At 38.9% G+C, this 27,525-nt stretch overlaps 1 long non-coding RNA gene across 1 annotated transcript; it reads right to left on the bottom strand.

The window, feature by feature from the left end:
* Nucleotides 1-1,733: 1,733 nt before the first annotated feature.
* On the bottom strand, nucleotides 1,734-27,525 carry LOC147343128 (uncharacterized). Its single transcript, XR_015157123.1, has 3 exons — nucleotides 27,260-27,525; nucleotides 25,860-25,894; nucleotides 1,734-2,195 (listed from the first exon to the last, which is right to left on the bottom strand). It is a non-coding gene; the product is annotated as an uncharacterized LOC147343128 (long non-coding RNA).

Raw genomic sequence — 27,525 nt, 5'->3', positions numbered from 1 at the left:
TAAAGATTTAATGCCAGCCTTATTAGATTACCGCATGACATTTTTCAAAGAACTAGAACAAATATCTAGAATTGCCAAAGTAATCCTGAGGGGTAGGGGATAACCAGGCAGAAGGAATAACTTTCCTAGACTTCAGACAATACTACAAATCTACAGCAACCAAAACAGTTCAATATGAGAAAAGGAGTCTGTTCAGCAAGTGGTTCTGGGAAAGTTGGACAGCTGCATGTAAATCAATGAAGCTAGAAAACACTCTTACACCATGTACAAAAATAAATTCAAAATAGCTTAGAGACTTAAACATAAAATATGATACCATAAAACTGCTAGAAGACATCATAGGCAAAACGTTCTCTGACAATCGTACCAATATTTTCTGAGGTCATTCTACCAAGTCAATAAAAATAAAAGCAAAAATAAACAAATGAGAAACAATCAAACTTAAAAGCTTTTGCATAGCAAAGGAAACCATAAACAAAACGAAAAGACAACCTACAGAATGGGGGGAAATATTTGCAAATGATGCAACCAATAAGGGCTTAATTTTCAAAATAAATAAACAGCTCATAGGACACCACAGAAAAACAAACAACCCAATTGAAAAATGGGCAGAAGACTGAAATAGACATTTCTCCAAAGAAAACATATACATGGCCAACAGGCATATGAAAAGATGCTCAACATCACTAGTTATTAGAGAAATGAAAATCAAACCTAATATGAGGCACCATTTCACACTGGTCAAAATGGCCATCATTTAAAAGTCTACAAATCACAAATGCTGGAGAGGGTGTGGAGAAAAAGGAATCCTCCTACACTGTTGGTGGGAATGTAAATTGGTGCCCCTGCTGTGGAAAACAGCATGGAGATTCCTCAAAAAACTAAATATAGAGTTGCCATTAGACTCTAGCAATCCCACTTCTGGGCATATAGAGAAAACCATCATTCACAAAGATACATGTACCCCAATGTTCACTGCAGCACAATTTATAATAGCCAAGACTTGGAAGCAACATAAATGTCCATTAACAGATGAATGGATAAAGAAGATGAAGATGTGGTACATATATACAATGGAATATTACTCAGCCATAAAAAAGATAAAATAATGCCATTTGCAGCAACATGGAAGGACCTAGAGATTAATGTACTAAGTAAGTTAGAAAGACAAATGTCATATGATATCATTTACAGGTAGAATTTAAAACATTGCACAAATAAACTTACCTGTGAAACAGAAACAGATTAACAGAGAACACACATGTGGTTGGAGGAGGATGGGTAAGACAGGGATGGATTTGGTGTTTGGGATTGTTGTTATTGCTGGTCAGTAGCCCAATCCTGTCCAACTCTTTGCAATCCAATGGACTGCAGCACGCTAGGCTTCCCTATCCCTCTATTCCCATAGTTTCATTGAGTTATGCAAGCCCCTTTGCCACAACAAGGCAGTGATCCTTAAAGGGGGTAGTTTGGGATTAACAGGTGCAAAATATTATATATTGAATCAATAACAAAGTTCTACTGTATAGCACAGGAGACCATATTCCATATCCTTTGATAAACCATAATGGAAAAGAATATGAGAAAGAATGCATATATATGTGTAACTGAATCATTTGCTGTACAGTCGAAATTAACACATTGTAAATCAACTATACTTCAATAAAATTTAAAAAGATGAATTGAGCAGAAGGTTTGGCAAGATGTAAATTAATAAAAATGTATAGATTGACAGCTTATTCATCATTTATTATATACAGAAGAAACACAATTATTCAAGAAGTTTTCTCACCGGTGAGGTAAATGATAGAAACTCTATCATTTTGCTTAAAAAGTATAAATCGTGAAGTGACTGTCTGCATATGAAATTGTCATGAAAGTTCAGTTTAAATGAGCAGAGGCAAAATGCTATACACACTATCATTCATTAAGGTACAATATTATGAAAGGAACTATTTCTTGTTTATCTTGGCTTGCACCAACATGGTATTGTCTTAGAATGTAGCTTGAGACAAGGATATTAAGTGATTATGTTTTATTGGGGCAATCAAGCAGTAAGAGTGGGTAAAGGACGGCTGCGCAGCAATGCATCAATCCATGTATGCGCTGGCTCCACTCTGCCATGAGTCACAAAGAGCAAGAGAGCAGCTGGGCAGGTGCTGTGTAGTTGGCCCACCAGGACTTCACAAGACATTCTGTAAAGGAAATTTTGTCTTGTAATAGTTGATGAGAGAATATAGAGCAGGCAGTGAATCCATTACTTTTCTTCTATCCCCTGTCCTCCTTGGTCAGAGTTCAGCCTGGGACATATCAGCTCCTCCTAACACCTGCTCCACTGAATCACCAGGGTTCCTCTAAGAGGACACTCTGGGCAACAGATCCATACTCTCAATGGGAGGGTGGTCCAAGTTTGTAAGTAGGAAAAGGAGCCAACATTCTCTGGGTGCTACAGCCCCAGGCAGTAGAACCACAAGAACGTGAACAAAATTGTCTGGTGGGGGAGGCTAAGGGATAGCCAGTGGCTGGAGGCCAGGAAGTAGGTGGCATGGAAGAGATCCAAGGAAGCAGATGAGATCTGGGTCTGATACAAGTGTCCATCCTGTAACTTTTTTGTTGGAATGTTATACATTTGAAATATATAATAATCAAAAATGAATGAGAAAAAATAGCTTCAAATCTTAGGGAAATGTGGCATAATGCTAGCAGGTCCAGAAAGAGAACAAAATTTTCTTAACATTTAATTTACTTCCATTTTCTCCAACAAAGAGAATGGTATGATCGATTACTTGAATGAAAGTACAGAGAGTCTGTTTACTGAATTTGAAAATTTTAAGTTCCAGGGGGAAAAAAAATCTATTCTGTTTTGTTTCAAGAAGCTAGAACCAACTGTTAGAAGTAATAAAAACAGGGATTTTGTTCATCTTTCCAATGGCTTTTTAATGCTTTTCCCCAACAGTGGGCTATGATAGTTTTAGAAGTAAAGTGCTTCCTGTGAGAATTTAAAAAAATTTTTTTATTTTTGCCTGTGCTGGGTCTACATTGCTGCGGGGGCTTTTCTCTACTTGTGGTGATTGGGGGCTACTCTTGTTGCAGACCATGGACTCTAGGGCACGTGGTCTTCAGTATTTGCAGCATGTGGGCTCAATAGTTGTGGCTCCTGGGCTCTCGAGCACAGGCTCAACAGTTGTGGTGCAGAGGCATGTAGGATCTTTCTGGATCAGGGATCGAACCTGTATCTCCTGCATTGGCAGGTGGATTCTTTATCACTGAGCCACCAGGGAAGCCCTTATGAGAAGATTTTAAGTAGAGACTGTAATTTTTCAGCATTCCTAGAAAAGTATGCTCAATATAGGTACATAACAATCATCTGAGAATCTGTAAGTTTACTGCTGCTGCTGCTAAGTCACTTCAGTCGTGTCCGACTCTGTGCGACCCCATAGATGGCAGCCCACCAGACTTCCCCATCCCTGGGATTCTCCAGGCAAGAACACTGGAGTGGGTTGCCATTTCCTTCTCCAAAGCATGAAAGTGAAAAGTGAAAGTGAAGTTGCTTAGTCGTGTTCGACTCTTAGTGACCCCATGGACTGAAGCCTACCAGCCTCCTCTGTCCATGGGATTTTCCAGGCAAGAGTACTGGAGTGGGGTGCCATTGCCTTCTCCGCTATAAGTTTACAAATCTATCAAATTCCTCAGCCATACCCTTCTGATTTGGAAGGTCTGATAAGGTCAGGGAATCTGCTTTTAAAATCAGCACCCAATCTCTGCCAATGCACAGTGTTTTGATACAAGTGGTTCACGGATTATAATTTAAGGGAGTTTACATGATCTTGAGGCCCCTGAGAGCCTAAGATTACTTGATGATGTTATGATGTACTGGTCCTCAAGCGTAGTGTGTAAAAGCAGTAGCCTAGGAGTCAAGAGACCTGGATTCCAGCCCCAGCTCTAACACTTATTAGTGATACACATTTAATCTACATTGATGATGTCATTTAAACTGGCTAAGACTAGATTACTTTACCTGATGCTTAATGACAGAATTCTAAAACTCAAAGTAAATGCTAAGAACTGAAAAATACAATTCGAAGAAAGGGATTTTATATTATAAACTTTCCCGAAATAATGAAATGAGATTTCACAGGAGATAATCAGCACTCCTAAATCTAAAGATTTTCCAAGGTCAAGGAAAAAATTTTAATCAATTCAGTGTATTCATAATTGTAAAATTCGGTGCTTTAAACTTCTGAATAATTAAGCAAATCTAAAATAGTCTATTTTTTCTGTAATTCTGATAGTTTGTTTCTACTTCATTCTCTGTGGTTGTAAAAGGGAATATTTAGATTGTATATTTACTATTTCATGTAAATTTCATGCTTGGTTTTTCTAGGGTTCCTATTGCTCTTCTGCCTGAAGAAAGAAATGGCAACCCACTCCAGTATTCTTGCCTAGAGAATCCCATGGACAGAAGGGCCTGGCAGGCTACAGAGACCACAAACGCAGAGTCAGTCATGACTGAGGCAACAGCGTGCACACACATCGCTCTTCTGAGGGAGAACCAGAAAGGGTAAGGAGTGTTAGCTTCCTAGGACGACTGAATCCATTCAGGTTTAAGGTTCAGATGGAAGTCAATCAGTGATCACTTGCTTTGAATGTTTTCTTTGGCTGTAGTACTGGATAAGGAACCATGGTGAAAAGAGGAAACAGCAAGGTCTTGGTTAAAGCTCTAAGTTGGGAGGAAGATGAGGAGATGGGATTGATGACCCCTTTCTTCCCAAGCCTAATATAAAAATCAAAGACTAAAAGCCAGTTAGGAACTAGTGACCAGGGACCAAAATTATTAACATAAGGACTTTACTACTTTCTCTTTTTTGTTGTTAGTGCGGCTCCCTCTTTTTTAGTCCTGCTCCCCTTTTAATAGCTGAAATTAAAACTTTTAAAAGGAAAAAAGAAATTACAGAGTATTTCAAGAAAAGATGATAATTAAAGTTGAACAAAGTTTATGGAATGTAGTTAAATGTTTAGCTTAAAATTCTTTTATTAGTAAAAAGGAGAAGTTTAAAATCAATTGTGCAGGTTTCTATATTTGAAGCTAGAATTTAAAAAAGAGAACTAAATCCAAAGTAAATGAAATAAGACAGACAAGAGCTAAAATCAACAAAATGAAAACAGAAAAATAGAAAAGATTAATGAAGTCAAAATTGGTTCTTGAAAAGAATAAAAAGGTTGACAAATCTACAGTATTATTACTTGAGCATGAAAATAAAAGCACAACTTATTGATTTCAGGAATAAAAGAGAAGATATCATTAAAGATACTACAGATATTAAACACATAATGAACATTAACAACTGTAGAGCAATAAATTTGATAATTTAGCCTTTTTCTAAAATGAAATGGACAGATTCCTGAAAAACACTATACCACATTGAAAAGATGAATTGAAAATGTCAGTAAGCCCTTAATCTACCAAAGTAATTGAATTTGTCATTAAAAACATTCCTTCAAAGGTGATTTCACTAGTGAATTCTAACAAACTTTGTTTCTTCCCTATTATTTTCAAGTGTCCTTTTGTTCTGATTCTAATTCTCATTGCCTAAGAACTTTTTCATATAGTTCAAAGAGAGTCAGCAATGAAGTAATTATATCACTGACTGTGTGATTGTTACAGGGTAGGTGGTTAAAAGCAGTAATCTTGGGACTTTCTTTTTTGATAGTTATATGTATGTATCAATCTATCTATCCTGTTGGATTTGAATGACAAGCATTAAGCTTTAGCAGGTCAGATATTCATTTTACTACTGTATAGAAGACAGTCTGAAAATAAAGTTGACAGAAGGAGAAAGGCAGAAGAGAGAATAACAGGGAAACAGAGCTGTAATCCTGGATGTCATCATGAGCTTCTAAATTAAACCATCACAGGAAGCCTGCCATTCATCTTTTCATTTATATTAAACAATGACATTACTGTTTAAACTAATTTGAAGTAGCTTTCTGTTACTGGCAATAATAAGTATTTGAACAAATTCTACCTTAGCACCGTATTTTAATTACTAAAACTTTAAAGTATGTTTTAATAATAATAAAGTCAGCCCTCTATCATAATTTATTTTTCTCTAACCTCCCTATATTTCTAATGCTTTAATTCTTTTCAGATACCACTTTAAATCATTTTCTCAAGTTCCAAAACATTTCCTTTGAGGTTTTGGTTATAATTTTGTTAAATTATCAATTAATTTGTAGAAAATGGACATATTTATAGTTTGTTGATTTAGAAACATATTGAATGCCTTGTGGGTTAGTCACTAAGTCATGTCCAACTCTTGTGACCTCATGGGCTATAGCCTGCAAGTCTCCTCTGTCCATAGGATTCTCCAGGCAAGAATACTGGAGTGGGTTGCCATTTCCTTCTCCAGGGAATCTTCCTAACCCAGGAATTGAATCAGGGTTCTCCTGCATTGCAGGAAGATTCTTCACTGACTGAGCTATGAGTGAAGCCCAGTTTATTCATATTATGTTCTGTTACAAAGCACCACAAATTGAGTGGCTTAAACAAATTTATTGTCTCAGTTCTAGAGGATGCTGTAAGGGAGATCTGTCCTATGCCTTTCTCCTAGATTCTGATGTTTTCTGGAAGCCTTTGGAGATCCTTGACTGTGGCAAAGCAACTCTAACCTTTATGTGGCATTCTCCCTGGGTGTGTGTCTTTGGCTATATTTCTTGTTTTTATAAGGCAATCAGTCACATTGGATTAGGGCCCACCCCAATGACCTCAGTTTAACTTGATTACCACTACAAAGACTCTCTTCAACTAAGACCACATTCTGAGGTTAGAGATGGGGAGCTAGAGAAACAACTCAATCCATAACTGTCCTGAGGTAATGAACTTTGAATTTGTTCCTAGAGATCAGCATTTCTCAAACTAATGTTCAAGGGTTTTTAGTGTCAGGGAATTATCTAGAAGAATTTAAAATTTTAGACAAGAGACAAGATGGTGAAGTAGAAGGACTTGAGCTCACCTCCTCTCAGGAGCACATCAAAATTCACGACTGCTGAACAATCATCAACAAAAAAGATTTGAACCTACCAAATAAGATATTGTACACTCAAACAAGAAGTCATGCCATGAAAAGATAGTAGGAGGGCAGTATTCAGGATACATTCCAATCCGCTGGTGGGTTGGCAACCCACAGACTGGAAAATAATTATATCACAGAGGTTCTCCCACAGGAGTGACAGTTCTGAGCCTCTCAGGCTCACCAGCCTGGGGTTCTGGCATCAGGAGGAGGAACCCCCAGAGCATTTGGCTTTGAATGCCAACAGGGATTGAGAGCAGGAGATCCACAGGATAGAGGGAAACAGAGACTCCACACTTGGAGGGCACACACAAGGTTTCATGTGCAATGGGACCCAGGGCAAAGTAATGACTCCATAGGGGCCTGGATCAGAACTATCTTCAGGTCTTTCAGGGTCTCCTGGGAAGGCAAGGGTCTTCTACATTCACTGCAGGACACTGCTGGTGGACACCCCAGGGGAAACTCTCTAGCATCAGCTCTCCTGGAGGTGGTAGTTTTGACACAGAGACCAGGCCCCACCCAACAGCCTACAGGCTCAAGTGCTAGGATGCCTCAGTCCAATCAATCAATAGAGCAGGAACACAGTCCCACCCACCAGCAGACACAATGCCTAAAGTCATCCCGAGCCCACAGCTGCCTACAGACACACCCTTAGACACAGCTCTGCCCACCAGAAGGACAAGACCCAGCTCCACCCACCAGTGGGCATGCACCAGTCCATCATAAGAGAAAGCCTGCACAAGCCCCTGGACCAATCTAACCCATCAGGAAGCAGACACCAGAACCAGGAAGAATTACAGTCCTGCAGCCTAAGGAACAGAGATCACAAACACAGAAAGTTAGACAAAAGGAGGTGGCAGAGACATGTTACAGAAGAGGGAACAATATAAAACCCTGTAAGAACAGCTAAGTGAAGTGGATATAGGCAATCTACCTGAAAAAGAATTCAGGGTAAAGACAATAGAAAAGATGATCCAAGATCTCAGAAAAAGAATGGAGGTACAGACTGAGAAGACACAAGAAATGTTTAATAGAAATAGAAGCTTTAAAGAGCAAACAGAGATGAACAACATAATAACTGAAAAGTACTTTGGAAGGAATCAATAGCAGAATAAATGAAGTTGAATAACGAGTAAGTGAGACGAAAGACAAGAGTAGTGGAAAACACTGCCATGGAACAGAATAAAGAAAGAAGAATGAAAAAAAAAATGAAGATGGTCTAAGAGACCTCTGGAACAATATTACATGCACCAACATTCACATTATTGGAGTCCTAGAAGGAGGAGAGAGAGAAAGGGCCTGAGAAAATACTTAAAGAGATAAGAGCCAAAAAATTCCCTAACATGGCAAAGGAAACACTCAACTAAATTATAGGAAGCACAGAGTGCCAGTAAGGATAAACACAAGGAGGAACACAATAAGGCACATACTACTCAAATAGACAAAAATTAAAGACAGAAAAAATATTAAAACCAACAAAGGAAAAGCAACAAGTAACATACAAGAGATTCCCCATAAGACTATCAGCTATGTTTGTAGGCAAGAAGGGAGTGGCAAGATATATATAAAGTAATAAAAGGGAAAAGCTTATAACCAAGAATACTCTACTCAGCAAGGCTCTTGTTCAGATTTGATAGAGAAAACAAAAGCCTTACATACAGGCAAAAGCTAAGAGAATTTAGTACCATGTCAGTTTTACAACAGATACTAAAGGAACTTCTCTTGGCAAAAGAGAAAAGGCCACAACTAGAAACTAGAAAATTATGAAATGGGAAAGCTCACCAGTAAAGGCATACCATACGTAATGGTAGAAAATCATCCATACACAAATACGACACCTTAACCAGAAATCATGAGAACAGGGTACAAATAGGATACTGAAAATGCATTTGAAACTAAAGACCAGAAACTTAGAGCAATCTTGTAGATATACAGTTATATCAAAACCTCATGCACTTGCAGATCAAAAATCTACAATAGATACACATAAAGAAAATAAAAAGCAATCTAAATACAACACTAAAGATACCACCAAATCACAGGAGAATAAAAGAGGAAGGGAAATAAAAAGACTTACCAAAATGTATGCAAAACAAGTAACAAGATACAAGTAAGAACATACACATCGATAATTACCTTGAACAGAAATGAATTAAAAGCTCCAACCAAATGACACAGACCAACTAAATGGATACAAAAAAATGGCCTGAACATAGGCTCTCTACAAGAGACCCACTTCAGATCTAGGAACACATACGAACTGGAAGTGATGGGATGAAAAAAGTTATTCCATGTAAATACAAATCAAAACAAAGCTGAGGCAGAAACACTCATTACAGACAAAATAGACTTTAAAATAAAGACTGTTACAAGGGACAGAGAAGAACATTATATAATAATCAAGAGATCAATACAAGAAAAAGATATATCAATTATAAATATATGCATCCATCCCTTTGTTTCTTGAAAAGAGACACAGATGTATATAACAGTCTTTTGGACTCTGTGGGAGAGGGAGATGGGGGATGATTTGGGAGAATGGCATTAAACATGTATAATATCATATAAGAAACTAATCACCAGTCCAGGTTTGATGCAGGATACAGGAAACTTGGGGCTGGTGCACTGGGATGACCCAGAGGGATGGTATGGGGAGGGAGATGGGAGGGGGGTTCAGGATGGGGAACACGTGTACACCTGTGGTGGATGCGTGTCGATGTATGGCAAAACCAATAAAATATTGTAAAGTTAAAAAACAAAAAAGTGAAAAAAAATAATAAAGTTTATGCAAACCAAAATAAAATAAAATAAAATGAATATATGCATCCTACACAGGAGGAACTCAATATATAAAGCACTTGTAATCATCATAAAAGGGGAAATTGATAGTAACACAATAATAATGGGAGACTTTAACATCCCACTTACATCAATGGACAGATCATCCAGAGAGGAAATCGGGACTTAAATGACACATTAGACCAATGAACTTAATTGATATTTATAGAGCATTCCATCCAAAAACAGCAGAATATACATTCAAGTGCACATGGAATATTCTCCAAGACAGATCACTTGTGGTTTGCTGGGCCACAAAGCAAGCTTTGGTAAATTTAAGAATATTGAAATCAAATCAAGCATCTTCTTACACCATACTGTGAAGTCAGAAACCAACTACCAGAAAAACTGCAAAAAGGGACAGACATGCAAGGCTAAACAATATGCTACTAAACAATCGAGAAATCAAAGAGGAAATTAAAAAATACTGAAAGATAGGTGGAAAAACTACAACAATCGAAAACCTATGGGACACAGCAAAAGCAGTTATAATAGGGATGTTAATAGAGATACAATATTACCTAAGGGGGGAAAAAAAAAACCTTAAACACCCTAAACTTACACTTAAAACCAACTAGAGAGAAGAACAAAAAGCCCCTAAACTGAGAGGAAGGAAAGAAATCATGAAAATCAAAGCAGAAATAAGTGAAACAGAGATGAAGAACACAATAGAAAAGATCAATGAAACTAAAAGCTGGTTCACTGAAAAGATAAACAAAACTGATAAACCTTTACTCAGATTCATCAAGAAAAAAGGGAGAGAACTCAAATCAATAAATTAGAAATAAAAAGAAGTTATAATTGGCATCACAGAAATACAAGGGATCATAAGAGATTACTACAAGCAACTATACATCAATAAAATGTACAACCTGTTAGAAAGATACAATCTCCCAAGACTAAACCAGGAAGAAACAGGAAATATAAACAGACCAATGGCATGCACTGAAAATGAATCTGTGATTTTAAAACCCCTAAGCAAAATCCAGGACCAGATGGCTTCACAGGTGAATTCTACCAAATATTTAGAGAAGTGTTCACACCTATCCTTCTGAAACTATTCCAAAAAATTGAAGAAGGAACACTACTTCCAAATACATTCTATTAGCCCACCATCAATCACCCTGATACCAAAATCACCATCACCTTGATACCAAAGTCTAGTATTTGTATTGGTACCAAAATAATACCACAAAAAAAGAAAATTACAGCCCAATATCACTGATGAATACAGACACAAAAGTCCTCAACAAAATATGAGTGAACTGAATCTAATAATACATTAAAAGGATCATACACCATGATCAAGTAGATCAGTCAGTGTTATACACCAAATCAATAAATTGAAGAGCAAAAGCCATATGATCATTTCAATAGATGCAGAAAAGCTTTTAACAAATTGAGTGGAAAAAAAAAAAAAAACAAATTGAGTGAAAACCGTATGATCATCTCAACGGATACAGAAAAAGTGTTCTTTAAATAAATTTATTTTTAATCAGAGGATAATTGCTTTACAATATTGTGTTAGTTTCTGCCATACATCAACATGAATCAGCCATAAATATACATCAACATCATTTGTTAAATATCCTCAGAAAGTGTGTATAAGGAGAACCTACCTCAACATAATAAAGGCAACATATGACAAATCCACAGCTAACATCATACTCGATGGTGAAAAGCTGAAAGCATTTCCTCTATGATCAGGAAAAAGAAAAGGATGTCTACTCTTGGTACATGCAATATAGTTTTGTATGTCCGAGCCACAGCCACACAGAGAAGAAAAATAAATTAAAAAATCTAAATTGGAAAACAAGAAGCAAAACTGTCACTGTTTGTAGATGACATGATACTATACATAGAAGATTCTAAAGATGCTACTGGAAACTGCTGCTGCTAAGTCACTTCAGTCCTGTCCGACTCTGTGCAACCCCATAGACGGCAGCCCACCAGGCTTCCCCGTCCCTGGGATTCTCCAGGCAAGAACACTGGAGTGGGTTGCCATTTCCTTCTCCAATGCATGAAAGTGAAAAGTGAAAGGGAAGTCGCTTAGTCGTGTCCGACTCCTAGCGACCCCATGGACCGCAGCCTACCAGACTCCTCTGTCCATGGGATTTTCCAGGCAAGAGTACTGGAGTGGGGTGCCATTGCCTTCTCCAGGAAACTGCTAGAGCCCATAAATGAATTCAGCAAGGTTGCAGGATAAAAAATCAATATACAGAAATCTATTACATGTCTATACATTCACAAGAAAAGATCAGAAAGATAAATTAAGGAAACAATCCCATTTATCATAACATTGGAAAGTTCAAATACTTAGGCATAGAGTACCTAGGGAGGCAAAAACTTGTATTCTGAAAACTGTAAGATACTGATGAGAGAAATCAAAGATGACACAAACAGATGGAAAAATATACCACACTCTTGGATTACAAAAATTAATATTGTCAAAATGACTATACTACCCAAGGCAATCTACAGATTCAATGCAATTCCTATCAAATCACCAATAGGATTTTTCACAGTACTAGAACAAAAAAATTTTTTAATTTATATGGAAACACAAAAACCCCAAATAGCCTAAGCAACCCAGGGAAAGAAAAAAGGACCTGGAGGAATCAGGCTCCCTGAATTCAGACTATACTACAAAACAATATGCCACTAGCACAAAAATAGACATATAGAGTAACAGGATATGGAATAGGATAGAAAGTCCAGAGATAAGCCCATGCACCTTTGGTCACCTAATCTACAATAAAGGAGGCAAGAACACACAATGGAAAACAGAACGTCTCTTCAATAAGTGGCGCTGAGAAAAATGGATAGCTTCATGTAAAAGAATGAAATCAGAACATTCTCCAACACCATACACAAAAATAAATTCAAAAGGGATTAAAGACCTAAATGTAAGACCAGATACTATGAAACCTTTAGAGAAACATAAGTCACAGTAATATCTTTTTGGATCCATTTTCTAGAATAATGAAAACAAAAACAAAAATAACCAAACAGGACCTCATTAAACTTACAAGCTTTTGCATAGCAAAAGAAAGCATAAGCAAAATGAAGGGACAACCTACAGAATGGGAGAAAATATTTGTAAAGCATGTGACTAACAAGGGATTGATCACCAAAATATTTAAGCAACTCATGTAGCTCAATATAGAAAAAAAAAAAAAAAAAAAACAATAAAAATAGACATTTGTCAAAAGACATCCAGATGGTCAAATAGCACATGAAAAGATGTTCAACCTCACTAATTATTAGAGGAAAGGAAATCAAAACTACAATGAGGCACGATTACCTCATACCAGTCAGAATGGCCGTTATCAAAATGCCCACAAACATAAATGTTGGAGAAGGTGTGGAGAAAAAAGAATCCTCCTACACTATTGGTGGGAATGTAAATTGGTACAACTATTATGGAGAACAGTATGGAGGTTCCTTAAGAAAATTAAAATAGAACTACCATATGATCCCACTCCTGGGCATATTATCTGCAGAAAGCTATAATAATATCAAAAAGATACATTCACCTCAGTGGTCACTGCTGCACCGTTTACAATATCCAAGACATGGAAGTAGCTTAAATTCAACAGAGGAATGGATAAAGAAGATGTATGACATATATACAATGAGATGTTACTCAGCCATAGTAAAGAATGAAATAATTCCATTGCAGTAACATGGTTGGACCCAGAGTTTATTGTACTAAGTGTAGTAAGTCAGAGAAAGACAAATATAGTTATCACTTACATGTGGAATCTAAAAAAATGATACAATAGAACTTATCTACAAAATAGAAACAGACAGACAGACTTAGAAACAAACATGATTATGAAGAGAAAGGTAGGGAGAGGGAAAATTAAAGAGTTTAGGATTAGCATATACACACACAACTATATAAAAAATAGATAATCAACAGGGACTTACTGTATAGCACAGGAAACTCTACTCAATAATCTGTAATCACCTATATGGGAAAAGAATATGAAAAAATAATGGACGTATGTATAACAATCTATTTTCTGTATACCTGAAATTAAAACAATATTATAAATATATAATAATATAAAATAAAAACAAAATTTAAAATTGGGCAGACAGCTATCTTATGTGTAGCAAAAGGAAACAGAGTTGTGAAACAGGCATATTAAAAGATACTGAAATTGTTCTATAACTTGATCATGGTTGTGGTTATATAGGCATATACATATGTAAAAATTCATCAACTTATATTTTTAAGATTTGTCATTTTACTATATGTATATTATACCTCAATTTAAAAATTATGTGATAAAAATTTAAGTTTTTTTGTATCTCATTTCAAAGTAAATATCAATCCACTATTTAAGGTAATGTTGGTTAATTTCTCTTACTTGAAACAACCACCACCACACCTTGTCCAAGTTAACAAGACATTGCTAGGACTCTGGGGAGGCCAAAGTTGGTTGGTGTTCTGTGGAAGGAGAAGCAGATAAAAAGAAACGTACAGAAAGAGGGAGAAATGGAGAGCTCTACAAGTGTGTGGAGGGTACCCTTCTCATATTCAGCTGAGTAGAGATCAACACAAGTGAGAAAACTCTGAAGCTAGGGAAGGAAGTACCTGAAAAAAAATTTCTCAGGCTGAAGGCAAAAAAGACATGAGTCAGAAGGCAATGTTAGAGAGATTGAAAGTGTGATAGGAACTTCAACCACTGTTGCTAGCTTTAAATATGGAGGAAAGGGGACAGGGGACAGGGGATGTGGGTAGCCTCTAGAAGCCGAGAATCACTCAAGCGAGGGAACAGGAAGTTCTGATCTACAGCAGCACAGAACTTCCTGCCAATGACCTGAATGAGCCTGGACATGTGTTCATCCCCAGAGCCTCCAGAAAGGAACACGGCCTTGCTGCCACCTTGAGTTCAGCCTTATACGACACAAAGCACAGAATTAACCAAGTCACATGGGGCACAGACTTCTGACCTATAGAACTGTGATGTAATAAGTGACTGTTGGTTCGAGATGCCACATTTGTGGTAATTTGTTATGATAGTAATAGAAAACAAATACTAGTAGAGAGAAAATAATACAACAGCACAGTATCTGAGATGACAGTTATGTGAGATGGGATTAACACTTTAACAGAAGTTTGGAATGCCTGAGAAAAGTGAACTTGAAGAAATAGTAAAAAAACAAAACAAAACAAAACAAAATTACCCAAAATAAAACAAAGGGAAAAAAGACTGAAAATAGAGAGTTAATTTTTTAACTGATTAAAGCACAAAATATACATGATCATCTCAATAGAGGCAAAAAAAAAAAAAAACAATACTTAACAAAACCCAATACCCTTTCATGATAAAGACTTTCAACAGACAAGAAAGAGAGAAATTTCCTCAACCTGATAATAGCATCTACCAAAAAACAAATAAAAAATCCATCTAATATCATAACTATTGGTGAAAGTCTTTCCCTCTAACATCAGGAACAATAACAAAAATCTGCTCTCACCATTTCTATTCAAAATTTATTCTATTTATTCTATTCTATTTATTTAAGAGGTCCTGGCTAAGAAAACTAGGCAAGAAAAAATAAAAGGCACCCAGAGAGACAAAGAAGATATAAAATTATTCCTAGTCACAGGGCACTGAGCTGAGGAATATGTATGTTTCCATATATACACACTTACATCTATATCTATTTTATATCTATTTCTATGTATTGAGACCATATACACTGATATCTCCAAGTCCAATTCAACACCGTAGAGCTCAATCTAGTTTCTCCTGTTCCATATTTGTAACTCCTTTCTCCAATAGTTAGAAACCTGGATCCCTTTATCTTGAACAAGTTTACTCACTGGACCATTACTCCATCTGTGTAACTAAACTGCCTTTTCCACATCATTCTGCATCTAGTCCCTTCTCCATATCTCACTCAGCCTTTGATATCTTCACTGGGCTGCTCTTACTGTGCAGCCACCCATACCCAGTCACTGTTGCCACCAGCTCTGTCACTTCCCTCCAATCTGGACACCCTTCTCATCCCTCAGCAGCCCTCTCCTGGCTTCCCCTCCATGTTCACTCTCACTCTCCCATGAAGCTGCGCTCCTCACTCCTCTGAGATTCCTACACCACAGACCAGGTTGCTACCATTGCCATTTCCTGTCAGATGCCCCACCTACTGGTTTTTAGGCTGAATTATTAAGGAAGGGAAGGAGGAGGACAGAAGGATGGGAGGGAGGAAACTTTGTCCCTTGACTATTCTTTACGTTCTTGCTAATTAATAAAGGGTGTTTAATAAGATAATTTTCTGTGTAGTGATATCTACTAAGGGTAATCAGATACATACTATGTGAACCAGAAATCCCACTGCTTGGTATTCATCCAATTGTGACATATGTACACCAAAAAGTATAATAATTTTCATAGAAAAATTTTCCATAATAGCTAAGCACTGTGGGTATTGGGCTGAACTACGCATGACTAAGGACTAAGCCCTGTGCATCCCCAGCTTCAAAACCAAACAAAGAGTCTGTAGTCAGCAAGAGAAATGTCAATGGTTTAATGGATGGGGAGATTTACACGTAAGGCCCTGGAACAATACCCTTTCGTGTGTGGCACATGCTGGGCAGGGTATGGAGGTAGTCTTTGCTCCTGGTGCAGGGTAGATTGCCATTTATGCAGGGAAATGATGTCAGGTTGGCTTATGGCAGAAAGTGAAGAGGAACTAAAAAGCCTCTTGATGAAAGTGAAAGTGGAGAGTGAAAAAGTTGGCTTAAAGCTCAACATTCAGAAAACAAAGATCATGGCATCTCGTCCCATCACTTCATGGGAAATAGATGGGGAAACAGTGGAAACAGTGTCAGACTTTATTTTTGGGGGCTCCAAAATCACTGCAGATGGTGACTGCAGCCATGAAATGAAAAGACGCTTACTCCTTGGAAGGAAAGTTATGACCAACCTAGATAGCATATTCAAAAGCAGAGACATTACTTTGCCAACAAAGGCCCGTCTAGTCAAGGCTCTGGTTTTTCCTGTGGTCATGTATGGATGTGAGGGTTGGACTGTGAAGAAGGCTGAGCGCCAAAGAATTGATGCTTTTGAACTGTGGTGTTGGAGAAGACTCTTGAGAGTCCCTTGGACTGCAAGGAGATCCAACCAGTCCATTCTAAAGGAGATCAGCCCTGGGATTTCTTTGGAAGGAATGATGCTGAAGCTGAAACTCCAGTACTTTGGCCACCTTATGCAAAGAATTGACTCATTGGAAATGACTCTGATGCTGGGAGGGATTGGGGCAAGAGGAGAAGGGGACGACAGAGGATGAGATGGCTGGATGGCATCACTGACTCGATGGACGTGAGTCTAAGTGAACTCCAGGAGTTGGTGATGGACAGGGAGGCCTGGTGTGCTGGGATTCATGGGGTCGCAAAGAGTCGGACACGACTGAGTGACTGAACTGAACTGGCTCATCAGTTACCAAAGAGATTAGCTGAGGGGCACACCCCTTACTGCCCCTTTTGTAAGGGCAATCTTTAGCTGGGGCTGAGGGCAAGTACACAGGAAGTTCATTCATGTGAGTAGGGTGTAGGTGAAGCAGGCACTGGTTGGGCAGAGCCACCCCCGTGGGGAGAAGAAGGCCCTGGTTCCAAAAGAAACATTCTGGTGGCCTAGGCACAAGTCAGCAGTCACAGTCTGCCACCCCAAGTTATGCTGCATGCCATTAGGGGTGGACTGATTAGGTCCTTCTAAACAACAACAAAAACAGTTAATCCCACTAGTTGGACTGGTGTGTCCAGAAGTCAGTCTAGTCCATTCCACACTGCATAGCCCATGGGTGCTATGTGCTGTCAGCTGTAGAGAAACGCCTACCAACAGGAATCTTTCTGATGTATTGCCATGTGGACAGGTAGATGGTGAGGGTTTTTTCCTCCCATGGTCAGCTTCCTCACATAGTCATTAGCCAGGTCAATTTTTCATGGAAGTCCAGAGGATTACAGCATCTCGCTGTAGACCCAGCAATTAGACTCACTGTAGTGAGACCAGTGTTGCTACTCAGTCCCCAGATAGATTTCCTCCCTCCTGCCAGAGACGAAATGTAAGACATCTAACAGGCACAACACAGGGGAGATCATGACAATTAAGCAAAATACAAGCAGTAATTGCATTCCGAGATAGTATCACAGCTCCTTGTGGTTTTGAGGAGGTCTGCAATATAGTATGCTGCTGCTGCTGCTAAGTCGCTTGTCATGTCCAACTCTGTGCGACCCCATAGACAGCAGCCCACCAGGCTCCCCCATCCCTGGGATTCTCCAGGCAAGAACACTGGGGTGGGGTTTGCCATTTCCTTCTCCAATGCATGGAACTGAAAGTGACAAGTGAAAGTGAAGTCACTCAGTCGTGTCTGACTCCTAGTGACCCCATGGACTGCAGCCTACCAGGCTCCTCTGTCCATGGGATTTTCCAGGCAAGAGTACTGGAGTGGGGTGCCATTGTCTTCTCCGGCAATATAGTATAGAAAACCCAATTTTTCACTTATACAAGACAATGTGTCCAAAAAATTCACATCTACTAGATTGGAGACATGATGGCAAAGTAAAAGGACCTTGAGCTCACCTCCTCCCAGGAATACATCAAAAAATTACAATTAATTGCTGAACAATACTGATTAAAAAAAGACTGGAACTAATAATACCACATCCAAATACCAAGAAGAAACCTCAATGAGATGGCAGGAGGGGTGCACTCACAATACAATCAAATCCCACACCACCCTTCACCAAGTGGGTGACCTACAAAGTGGAGAATAATAATATTGCATAAGTTCTCTTACAGAGTTCTAAACCCCATGTCAAGACTTCCAGCTTTGGGGTCAGGCATTGGAAGGAGGAGCCCTCACAGCATTTGGTTTTGAAAGCCATCAGGGCTTGAATGCAAGAGCTTCACTGAACTGAGAAGAATAGAGACTCCACACTTGGAGGGCATATACAAGGTCTCAAGTGTGACGAGACTCAAGTCTAAAGTGGTGACTTCCTAGGAGCCTGCATCAGATCTATCTGCTTGATGGTCTCCTGGGGAGGTGAGGAGTGACTGTGGCTCTCTCTGGGGTCATCAAAGCTAGTGGCAGAAATATCAGGATGTGCTCACCTACTTTGACTTTTATTGGAGGTAGATTTCTTACTTGGGTAACTAGTATCAAGTCCAGCTTCCCTGGTGGCTCAGACGGTAAAGTGTCTGCCTACAATGTTGGAGACCTGGGTTTGATCCCTGCATCGGGAAAATCCTCTGGAGAAGGAAATGGCAACCCATTCCAGTACTCTTGCCTGGAGAATCCCATGGACAGAGGAGTGTGGTAGGCTATAGTCCATGGGGTCGCAAAGAGTCAGACACAACTGAGCTACTTCACTTTCACTTTCCAACTAAAGAGCCTCTTGATGAGGGTGAAAGAGGAAAGTGAAAAAGTTGGTTTAAAACTCAACATTCAAAAAACTAAGATTATGTCTTCTGGTCCCATCACTTCATGGGAAATAGATGGGGAAACAATAGAAACAGGGACAGACTTTATTTTCTTGGGCTTCAAAATTACAGCAGATGGTGACTGCAGCCATGAAATTAAATGATGCTTGCTCCTTGGAAGAAAAGCTATGACCAACTTAGACAGCATGTTAAAAAGCAGAGACATTACTTTGCCAACAAAGGTCCATCTAGTCAAAGCAATGGTTTTTCCAGTGATCATGTATGGATGTGAGAGTTGGACTGAAAAGAAGGCTGAATCCCAAAGAACTGATGCTTTTGAACTGTGGTGTTGGAGAAGGCTCTTGAGAGTCCCTTGGACTGCAAGGAGATCAAATCAATCAATCCTAAAGGAAATCAATCCTGAATATTCATCAGAAGGACTGATGCTAAAGCTGAAGCTCCAATACTTTGGCTACCTGATGTGAAGAAAAGACCCTGACTCATTGGAAAAGACCCTGATGCTGGGAAAGACTGATTGCAGGAGGTGAAGGGGAAAACAGAGGATTAGATGGTTGGATGGTATCACCATCCACAAATCAGTCAGTGTGATATACCACTTCAACAGAGTTAAAAAAATTTTGATCATCTCAATAGATGCAGGAAAATCTTTTGATAGAATTCAACACCCATTTATGATAAAAACTTTTCAGAAAGTGAGCAAAGAGGGAACCTACTTCAACATAATAAAGACAACATATGACAAATCCACAGGTAACATCATACTCCATGGTGAAAAGCTGAAAGCATTTCCTCTAAGATCAGGAATGAGACAGGGATGCCCACTCTCACCACTTCCAGTAAACATAGTTGTGCATGTCTGAGCCACAGCAATAAGAGAAGAAATAAAAGAACCCAAAGATTCTAGAGTTTTGGATGAATTCCAAAGCTTATGAATTCAGTAAGTTTGCAGGATACAGAATTAATATGCAGAAATCTGTTGCATTTCCATACACTTATGATACAAAGAATAGAAAGAAAAATTAAGGAAATAATCCTGTTTACCATCACATCAAAAAGAATAAAATACCTAGGCACAAACCTACCTAAGGAGGCAAAACTGCACTCTGAAAACTGTAAGACACTGATGAAAGAAATCGGAGATGACACAAACAGATGGGAAAATATACCATGTTCTTGGATTGGAAAAATTAATGTTGTCAAAATGACTATACTACCCAAGGCAATCTACAGATTCAGTGCAATTCCTATTAAATCCCCAATGGCATTTTTCACAGAACTAGAAAAAAAATGTTTTTTACTTTGTATGGAAATACAAAAGATCCCAAATAGACAAAGCAATCTTGAGAAAGAAAAATGGAGCAGAAGGAATCAGGCTTCCTGTCTTCAAACCATACTATAAAACTACACTAATCAAAACAGAATGGTACTGGCACAAAAACAGAAGTATACACCAATGGTACAGGATAGAAAGCCCAGAGATAAACCCACACACCTATGGTCACAATCTACGCGTGATAAAGGAAGCAAGACTATAAAACAGAAAAAAGACAGCCTCTTCAGTAGGTGGTGCTGGGAAATCTGGACAGCTACATGGACAGCTATATGTCAAAGAATGAAACTAGAATACTACATAACACCATACACAAAAATAAACTCAAAATGGATTAAAGACCTAAATATAAGACCAAATGGTATAAAATTCTTAGAGGAAAACATAGGAAAAACACTCTCTGACATAAGTCACAGCAAGATGTTTTGTAATTCAGCTACTAAAATAATGAAACAAAAACAAAAAATAATAATTAAGACCTAGTTAAACTTACAAGCTTTTGCCTAGCAAAGAAACCATAAACAAGACAAAAAGACAACCCTCAGAATGGGAGAAAATATTTGCAAATGAAGCAACAGACAAAGGATTAATCTACAAAATATACAGTTCATGGAGCTCAATATCAAAACAACAAACAATCCAATCAAAAACTGGATGGAAGACCTAAATAGATATCTCTCCAAAGAAGACAGACAAATGGCCAAGAGGCACATGAAAAAGTGCTCGACATCACTAATTGTTAGAGAAATGCAAATCAAAACTACAATGAGGTATCACTTCACACCAGCCAGAACAGCCATCGATCATCAAAAAATCTACAAATAATACATATTGGATATGGAGTGGAGAGAAGGGAATCCTATTACACTGTTCATCAGAATGTACTTTGGTACAGCCACTGTGAAGAACAGTCTGGGTGTTCCTTAAAAAACTAAACAAAGAATGACCCAGCAATCCCACTACTAGGCATATATCCTGAGAAAACCATAACTCAAAAAGACACACGTATCCCAATGTTCACCGTACCAAAACTTACAACAGCCAGGACATGGAATCAACCTAGATGTCCACTGACAGATAAAATGGATAAAAAAGGTGTGGTGCACATATACAATGGAATATCACTCAGCCATAAAAAGGAATGAAATTGAGGCAAAGTGATGTGAATGAATCTAGAGCCCGTCATATTGAGTGAAGTCAAAAAGAGAAAAAATATTATATAAAATAAATATTGTATATGAATGCATACATATAGAATCTAGAAAAATGGTACTGAACCTTTTACAGAGCAGGAATAGAGGCAGAGACGTAGAAAATGGACTTGTGGACACAGAGGGGATGGGGGCAATGAATTGAGAGAGTATACACTGCTGCTGCTGCTGCTAAGTCGCTTCAGTCGTATCCGACTCTGTGCGACCCCATAGACGGCAGCCCACCAGGCTCCCCTTCCCTGGGATTCTCCAGGCAAGAACGCTGGAGTGGGTTGCCATTTCCTTCTCCAATGCATGAAAGTGAAAAGTGAAAGTGAGGTCGCTCAGTCGTATCCGACTCCTAGCGACCCCATGGATTGCAGCCTACCAGGCCCCTCCGTCCACGGGATTTTCCAGGCAAGAGTACTGGAGTGGGGTGCCATTGCCTTCTCCGACTACCACGTGTAAAACAGATAGCTCTCGGGAAGCTGCTGTATATAGCACAGGGAACTTAGCTTGTTGCTCTGTGATGACCTAGACAGGTGCAATGAAAGAGTGGGAGGGAGGCTTAAGAGGGAGAGGATATATGTATACATATGGCCAATTCACGATGTTGTACAACAGACACAATACTGTAAAGTACTTATATCCCAATAAAAAGATACACGCACCTCAATGTTCATTGCTGCAAGATTTACAACAGCCAAGACATAGAAGTAACCTAAATGTTCATTGACAGAGGAATAGAAAAAGGAGATGTGACATATGTAAACAATAGAATATTACTCAGCCATAAGAAAGAATGAAATAATGTCATTTTCAGCAACATGAACAGACCTAGAGATTAGTGTACTAAGCCAGAAAGACAAAAATTGATATCACATGAAAACACTTTTTTGTGGAATCTTTAAAAAAAAAAAAAAAAAAGATACAAAAGAACTTAATGTTAAAAACAGAAAAAGACCCACAGACATAGAAAGCAAATGTATGGTTACCAAATGAGAAAGTGGGGAGGGATAAATTAAGAGTTTATGATTAACATATACACACTACCATATATAAAATAGATTACCAACAAGGACCTACTGTATAGCACAGGGAACTATAATGACCTATAAAGGAAAAAAAACCTGCAAAAGTTTATTTATATAACTGAATCACTTTGCAGTAGACTTGAAACTAGCACAACATTGTCAATCAATTGTACTTTGATTAAAAAATAAAGACAGTGAATCAAGTCAAAAACAAACAATCACAACTGCAATGTCCATCTTGTTTTACCATCAATGTCTGAAACCAGAACTATTAAGTTTTGACTTTCAAATGCATTCCCTTCCTTAGTGGACAAAGTATATGCACAGTGCATGTCTAAATAGGCTGCTCTGATCACTAAAATTTAACTTAAATAATGCACAAGCCTTCTGACTTCCCTATACCTCAATATATGCAGATTTTCCCATCATTTCCCCTTTTGAAAATAGCTGTGAAGAGAAGAGAAGCGAAAAGCAAAGGAGAAAAGGAAAGATATAAGCATCTGAATGCAGAGTTCCAAACGTAGCAAGAAGAGATAAGAAAGCCTTCTTCAGTGATCAATGCAAAGAAATAGAGGAAAACAACACAATGGGAAAGACTAGAGAGCTCTTCAAGAAAATGAGAGATACCAAGGGAACATTTCATGCAAAGATGGGCTCGATAAAGGACAGAAATGGTATGGACCTCACAGAAGCAGAAGATATTAAGAACAGGTGTCAGAAATACACAGAAGAACTGTACAAAAAAGATCTTCACGACCCAGATAATCACGATGGTGTGATCACTGACCTAGAGCCAGACATCCTGGAATGTGAAGTCAAGTGGACCTTAGAAAGCATCACTATTAACAAAGCTAGTGGAGGTGATGGAATTCCAGTTGAGCTACTTCAAATCCTGAAAGATGATGCTGTGAAAGTGCTGCACTCAATATGCCAGCAAATTTGGAAAACTCAGCAGTGGCCACAGGACTGGAAAAGGTCAGTTTCCATTCCAATCCCAAAGAAAGGCAATGCCAAAGAATGCTCAAACTACCACACAATTACACTCATCTCACATGCTAGTAAAGTAATGCTCAAAATTCTCCAAGCCAGGCTTCAGCAATATGTGAACCGTGAACTTCCTGATGTTTAAGCTGGTTTTAGAAAAGGCAGAGGAACCAGAGATCAAATTGCCAACATCTGCTGGATCGTGGAAAAAGCAAAAGAGTTCTAGAAAAATATCTCTTTCTGCTTTATTGACTATGCCAAAGCCTTTGACTGTGTGGATCACAATAAACTGTGGAAAATTCTGAAAGAGATGGGAATACCAGACCACCTGACCTGCCTCTTGAGAAATCTGTATGCAGGTCAGGAAGCAACAGTTAGAACTGGAACAGACTGGTTCCAAATAGGAAAAGGAGTACGTCAAGGTTGTATATTGTCACCCTGCTTTTTAAACTTATATGCAGAGTACATCATGAGAAATGCTGGACTGGAAGAAGCACAAGCTGGAATCAAGATTGCTGGGAGAAATATCAATAACTTCAGAAATGCAGATGACACAATCCTTATGGCAGAAAGTGAAGAGGAAGTCAAAAGCCTCTTGATGAAAGTGAAAGGGGAGAGTGTAAAAGTTGGCTTAAAGCTCAACATTCAGAAAACGAAGATCATGGCATTTGGTCCCACCACTTCATGGGAAATAGATGGGGAAACAGTGGAAACAGTGTCAGACTTAATTTTTCTGGACTCCAAAATCACTGTAGATGGTGACTGCAGCCATGAAATTAAAAGATGCTTACTCCTTGGAAGAAAAGTTATGACCAACCTAGATGGCATATTCAAAAGCAGAGACATTACCTTGCCAACAAAGTTTCGTCTAGTCAAGGCTATGGTTTTTCCTGTGGTCATGTATGGATGTGAGAGTTGGACTGTGAAGAAGGCTGAGTGCCGAAGAATTGATGCTTTTGAACCGTGGTGTTGGAGAAGACTCTTGAGAGTCCCTTGGACTGTAAGGAGATCCAAGCAGTCCATTCTGAAGGAGATCAGCCCTGGGATTTCTTTGGAAGGAATGATGCTGAAGCTGAAACTCCAGTACTTTGGCCACCTCATGAGAAGAGCTGACTCATTGGAAAAGACTCTGATGCTGGGAGGGATTGGGGGCAGGCGGAGAAGGGGACGCCAGAGGATGAGATGGCTGGATGGCATCACTGACTCGATGGACGTGAGTTTGAGTGAACTCCAGGAGTTGGTGCTGGACAGGGAGGCCTGGTGTGCTGCGATTCATGGGGTTGCAAAGAGTCGGACATGACTGAGCGACTGAACTGAACTGAACTGAATTTAATAGAAAGCACTGATGATCAAAATATTTGTCCCTGGAAGCTGGGATGGTTCAGCTGCCTGCCCCGGGTATAGCTCATGTCCCTCAGTACTAGGCCTCCTTTATATTTTCCTACTCATCCATACTGGGGAAAACTAATCAGATATGGTGATCATGCATCTTATCATATATAGCCAATTGTCACACAAGCATTGTACATGTACTTTTAACAGCAGACAAAAAGCAAGTCATGTCACACATCATGAGCAGTTATACTCTGACAGCTTTATTAGTTACTTTTCCCCTCCAGGGTAAAAATATGGTAATGCAGAAACTTTCATAAATAAAGATCTCAATGAACAAAACCAGAATTTAATATCCACTGAAACAATACTTTCCTCTCTAAAACTACCTTACTGTCTACCAAACACAGCAAATTAAGGCTAATTTGTCTTTAAAACATGCCTGGTCAATTGGCTCCAACTGGTTGTGGAGGAATTCTTCAGAAGGAATCTCAGACTGAATTCCCCAAAGGGCTCTGGAGGCCAGGAAAGCAATGCCAAAGGCCTGCCATCAGGTTCACCTCTGGAGTTCTCCAAAATATCAAGATTTCTGTACGTGTCAGGAAACATTCATTCGTACTTACCTGATGAGGCTGCTCAGAACACAAGAGTCTCAAATCTATGTAGGGACCAGGCAGAGAGAGAGAGAGAAAAAAAAAAAGTTTCAATGCTACTCACAGGTGTGATTTATCAAATTGCTGTAAATCACAATTAACTTGATGGGAAGAGGAGAACACAGAACAAAATCAGTAACACTCCAGACTAAAACCATACAAATTATAACCGTATTCACCAGTTCACTCGGTAAACAATCCTTTTGTTAACTTTTTATGAAGGCATCAGGTTTTCCATTAGGACTTTAAAATTTTTTACCCAGTTCAGAGGCATAATCTGAAGACCCATACTGGTCAAAGGTCCTTCATATGAATCTTCTTGAAGATGAAGCACATTTGCAAAAGCATCAGAATTAAATACCTGATTACAATTTACTTAATAAAGAAACTTAGTTATAATAACCAGAATTATGACTGGTTATAATCTTATAACCCTTAAAATTTTTAATCTCAGGCAAAAACCAAGAAGTAAGTGATTTAAACTGTCATACCAGCACTTCCTGATTGGAAAACTTATGCTTTAGTCTAACTCTCCCAAGAAGATAAGGTAGGTAAACAGACTGCCCAGCAATTAATGTTCCAATATTTTATTCTACTTGAAATGATACAGATAGTCAATGAATTCTCTTCATTTCAACTTAGTTTCATTTCAAGTTACCAAAATCTGGAGAGATGATTTTAGATAGACAGTCCCCCAAACAATCATTCCTATAGAGTTTACCTAGAAGTTCTTTTCCCCTCACTTTTAGAGATCACATTTGATTAAAGTTTCTGAGAGCCCAGGTGGATCATTTACATCTCAAAAGCACAAGAAAAGAAAGACCCATTCCCCATAGAATCTAGCTTAACCAAATATAAAAAGGCTCACTTTGATTCAACAGCAGAGATATTAGGGTAATGCTGCTCTTTAAATCTCTTGGCAGCCCCCGCTTATCAAGGACAGCCACCACAGGGCCCCCATACTAATGGACAGCCACCCTGGGGTTACCCCGGCAACTTTTGGGATCACCTCTGGAACTGTTGGGCTTCCCTTGTGGCTCAGCTGGTAAAGAATCCGCCTGCAATGTGGGAGACCTGGGTACAATCCCTGGGTTGGGAAGATCTCATGGAGAAGGGAAAGGTTACCCACTTCAGTATTCTGGTGAGTCCATGTGGTTGCAAAGAGTCAGACACAACTGATCGACTTTCCCTTTTACATCATTTTCGCTGGAACTTTTTGGCACCACGTTATTGGACGGCCACACTGCAGTTATTCCTGTAACTTTGGGGGTCCCACATATTAGTGGACAGTCACTCTGGGCTAATCCCTGCAAACTTTCAGGCCCCAAATGTTAGTGGAGACCCCTGTAACTTTTCATTCCCATCCTTACTTCTCAACATCTTGGCGCTCACAGGAGTTTCTTCCGTCTCCTGGCTGGTCCACCAGCTCTTGGGCTTCAACTGGAGGACCGCGAGTCCTGTGCTCAACCAACCTCAAGACTGAAGAAAGAACCCAGTCAGTGACAGAGATGTCACTGCTTTAATGAGTAGGGGGAGCTCGACAGTCTGAAGCAGGATCTTGGAGCAATACCCCACTGTGTGTGGCAGACAGCAGGAAGGACACAGAAGGCAGGACAGTACAGCAATCTCTGCTCCA

The sequence above is a fragment of the Bos grunniens genome, chromosome 28, assembly GCF_055505025.1.
Source record: "Bos grunniens cultivar Pamir isolate PY7600 chromosome 28, Bosgru_T2T1.0, whole genome shotgun sequence".
NCBI classification, from domain to species: Eukaryota; Metazoa; Chordata; class Mammalia; order Artiodactyla; family Bovidae; genus Bos; species Bos grunniens.
This window is presented reverse-complemented; position numbering and strand designations above follow the sequence as displayed.